The sequence below is a fragment of the Vicia villosa genome, linkage group LG4 (genome assembly GCF_029867415.1).
Source record: "Vicia villosa cultivar HV-30 ecotype Madison, WI linkage group LG4, Vvil1.0, whole genome shotgun sequence".
Taxonomy (NCBI): Eukaryota; Viridiplantae; Streptophyta; class Magnoliopsida; order Fabales; family Fabaceae; genus Vicia; species Vicia villosa.
In genome coordinates this window covers 189,648,570-189,653,132 of record NC_081183.1, presented here as the reverse complement: position 1 = coordinate 189,653,132, position 4,563 = coordinate 189,648,570, and the positions used below count along the sequence as shown (strand labels likewise).

General features: G+C 32.6%; 1 non-coding gene across 1 annotated transcript; it reads right to left on the bottom strand.

Moving 5' to 3' along the window:
- Positions 1-1,286: 1,286 nt before the first annotated feature.
- On the bottom strand, positions 1,287-1,358 carry TRNAD-GUC (transfer RNA aspartic acid (anticodon GUC)). The gene has a single exon. It is a non-coding gene; the product is annotated as a tRNA-Asp (tRNA).
- Positions 1,359-4,563: the final 3,205 nt, after the last annotated feature.

Here is a 4,563-nt window from a genome sequence, read left to right as displayed (position 1 = left end):
GCCAATAAAGGTTGCCGTCAATAGAGCGATAATTTGAAATTTTAACCGGATAGTAGAAACTAGGCTTTAATCTTAAACACACCGAGAGCGCTTTAGAATGAATTAAAACTTATTAATTTCCAAAAATTACTTTTAATTCAAATGAGTGAGCGACAACAAAGCATTATGGTTTAAGAGTATAGTCAAAGTCAATAGCACGACAGTGTGGGATAAAGTCTTTTAAATTATTATTTTATGGTGAAAAGTATTTTGACACATTTTCTGCCAACATAATACCGAGTCCCCGAAGTAAAACTTTATATAAGATTAATAATTGAAATAGTTTTCTTTGATTTTATGATTAAACAAAAACATTGGGAAATAAAACGATGAATCAAATTAAAAAATAAAAACAGTAATTTTAAGATATATTTGTATTCTTTTAAATGATGAAAATGCAATACAATAAAAGTCAAGAATCCCTTTCAATATTTTTTGTTCCATTTTTTATAGTTTTATTTTGTTATCAAAGACTAAAATTAAAATTTAATATTTTATGTTAATTGTCGTTGTAAAATAAATCTACGTGGAAGATGCAATATATAAAACTCTAAAGTGTTAACATTTGATGTTTCATAAAATAAAATAATATTTAAATATAGATTTAAAATAAATAATATTTCAGTGTTAAAATCCTTCCATTTTTAAAAGGGAGTTAAATTTGGTCAAAATTAAAAATTTATTTTATTTGTTGCTATATATTAATGTAATTATATAAATTATATAGATATGAAATCATGTTGAATTTTATTTAAAATATATTTATATTTTTGAATTTTAAAATAATCATATATTTATGTTATTGATGGCTAGAGTTATTACTTCAGTATATATACAAAATTGTATTTGCTAAGATTAATTTATTTGTACATGCCAAAATTTATTGATACTAAGAACAAATTTTGAAGGTGTTTGAATATTGTTCTATTCTAGGAATAAAAAATAAGATGATTAAAAGCATTGAGTTGTTTGGTTAATAATTGATTGTATTTCGTCTGAAAAGAAATTGATATTGTGTTATTAATATTATTGAAATAAGAAAATTGATACAAGAAAAATTTGTATAACTCATTAATCCATCCATCCACGCTTAGAGTTAGAGGGGTACAAACAAGAGCAAAGGGTTGTATGCTGGGTTAGAGTGGTATAACAGAAAAGGGCCCAGACATAAAACAGAAAAGCCCAACAAAAATATGAAAACATCAATTGGTGAAAAGAAACGAAAAATATATAATATATGAAAAAAACGCCGTTGCCGGGGATCGAACCCGGGTCACCCGCGTGACAGGCGGGAATACTTACCACTATACTACAACGACTTGATTTGTACAATTTCGTTTTTTAATTAGATGACTTTAATAAAAATACTTATATTTTATGCTGTATTAATTGATTTGTGTTGTCATGCAATGCTGCATTATGCTTCCTTTTCTCTTCTCATTCAATTTTTTAGTTTGGGATACTGTTTACGTCTTTCTTCTAATTGGATTTACTAATTTTTCCTCTTCTTTGGAACTACAACATTTTTTTTATTATGCCTTCCCTGCACTTAATAAGATTATTTATTTCTTCTCATTCAAAATATTATTATCTCATCAATTTAGTTACTTTTTTTATATTGAAAAAGACTAATTCTTTTTTTACGAGAACAAATATTTTAAAGAATTAGAATAAGATTGAGAGTACTCAAAAGTAAATAAATAATATATAATCATTTTTTATTTCTTAATATTTCATTATTATAATTTTAGAGTTTTTATTTTCTTTGTAAATTTTCTGAAAAATTTGAGACAAATTTACTAGTAATAGCAAATAGTATTATAGAAAAATAAATTTTAATATTTTATTGTTTTTCCAAAATTATTTATAATTGGGTTTCTGTAGACTTAACAAATGTGTTGTTGTTTATACAATATCTGATCAATCTAGTTTTGATAAGAACATTTCTACATATAAGGTGTAATATATCAATATCTAAATCATAACTACTCATGAGAATTCATTGAAAAATAAATTTAAATATTTAACGCTTATGTTCATCGTTTTAATTATTGTTTTCCATTCAAATCGAACATTTGTTAACATGTTATTTAAAAAACACATTCTCCTATGTGGTTGCAATTAGATTATATATATATAGTGTGAAACACTCTGTTGCTTTACGAAAAAACCAAAAACTGCATAATGACGCGAGATTGAATAATGGATAAGGGCATTAGAATTGGTCCAACCTTTGCAGTAGTTAGAGGCAGAGACATGTAATTAGTTGTATGTTCCCCTTTGCACGATTTCAAGGTCGACATAAGATAGGAAACATATGATGAATCTTAGTTGTCAGAGGCAGTTGTAACCAATATGCAATAAGCCAACCTTGTCCTTGACTAGAAATGGACCAAAGTATCAGGGACACGGTTTTTGGCTCTTTTGTAAAGCAATCGAGTGTTGGCGGTATGGACGGTGTTTGACGAAAACCAAGTTACCAACCTGAAATTCCAAGAACCTTCTTTTGGAATTGCAAATTTCTTCATAGTCGGTTGAGCTTTTAATATATTAGCTTTAAGGGAGTTCATAACTGCATCACATTCTTATAGGAGAGTTTAGAGTGAATGGGAGTCTAGAGGGCTAATATCATACTTGATGAGACCATAAGAGGTTCTCGACCATAGATCGCTTTTGTTCTGGACTGGGCCAAGGTTACGCCCAACATAGTTTCGGCCCAGTAAACCTCAGAGGCCCAAGTTCCTCTGTGACCCACATCTGGGTCTAGGATGCCCGTCTTCGCCATGCTCGGCAGGACCATCCTCGTTAACCATATAACGCCCGACAGGATTGCTCCCCACGAGCTGGCTGGCGCCCAGCACGAGTGCTCCCCGCGAGCACCCTCGTTGCCGAGGACCCTGCTCCTCACAGGGCTCCTTCATATCCAACCTTCCGAATAATACGGAGCCAACGTGGCCCCCAAAATACCGCGTCTCCCTTAAACTTCAGAGCGGTTAACCAGGACAGAGGGCACTCACGCACCTCCGATATCTCCGCTCAGGAAACCTGGAAGTCTCCTAGTTGGGCTTGGAAGTCCAACCAAGTAGCGAGATCATGGCCCAGTGCTGGGGGCTATAAATACCCTCTTTCACTAGAGGGTCAGGTATTCAATTCTTACTTACTTTTAGCTTGTACTTGCGCTCCTTTGCTCGTCTACTCACTTGGGCATCGGAGTACCTTGCAGGTACACCCCCTCCTCATTCCTAGAAGATCCAATTCCGAGCAGCCAGCGACGATTCTTCTGGTCAGGTACGATCAGCTTTGAATGGGGGCACCTACCAATACTAGTGCGAAATACAGTATTATACCATAGCTCTGCACACATAAGATATTTGGACCACGCCTTTGGATTTTGACTCTTACTGGTAAAGTCACGATTAGAAGCTCTTGTACTAGCGTTCCTTGGAACCGTTGCATAAGTAGAATTCCAGAATCACAACTTCCATTGTAACTAGGGTTGTTCAAAATTAATCGCCAAATCGAACTGGAGTTAAACTAACTGAACCATTATTAATGGTTAGTGAACCGAACTTATATTTTATTAATGGTTCTAGAACCGAACCAATAAGTAATTAACCACTTTGAATTTAATTCCGAACCAAACCGTTAAAACTTTAGTTTCAAAATTTTAACTATTAATAACTTCAAACATTCAACCTCCAAATAGCTTATGAACCGTGGAAACTTTGAAGAACAACTGAAAAATGGTGAAGAACCCAAAACCCCGAAATTGGTGAAGAACCCTAAACCCCCAAATTGGTGAAGATTCCAAATTGTCAAACCTAGAATTGGTGAAAATTTTAAGCTTGCTCTCACAATCAAAGGTTCAGAATCGAGATACTCTAGAAAATGCATGAATTGGATGATGAGGAGAATTAATTCCTAGTTTATTTACTTGGATTTGGGTTTTATCATATGTTTATTTGCTTCAATCTTGATGGGTGTTTTAACTCAACAATCAGTTTATTATATGCACATGTATGTTATTGGATTTGGGCAATGCTAAATAATATTGTTTCTTGAAGATTATATGTCCTAGAGTAGAAGATTTAGTTCCAGTTTTATTATTGTAATATACTATGTTTTTCTAATATATGTATGAATTCATTATAGAACGGTTTTCGTTTGGGGAAGAATGTATTTTTATTTTAGTAGTAATGCTTTGTTGCATAGAACCAATCTTGAATTGACTTTGTAAGTGTTGAATAATTAGGAAAGTATTGCCTTTGGATTTTGACTGGTAAAAAGGCGTAAGGCGTAAGTACATTTCTAAGCATTTTTTGATCGCTTCAGATTGTGCGTCCGTTTGAGGATGGTATTCCGTACTCATGGCCAATGCCGTGTTTACTCAATTTAAATAATTTTTTCTTAAATTGACTAGTAAAAACTTTATCCCTATCTGACACAATTGACTTAGGGAAGCAACGTAGTTTAACAATGGAACTCATAAAAATTTCTGCAACTTTGAAAGCAATATCATCACTT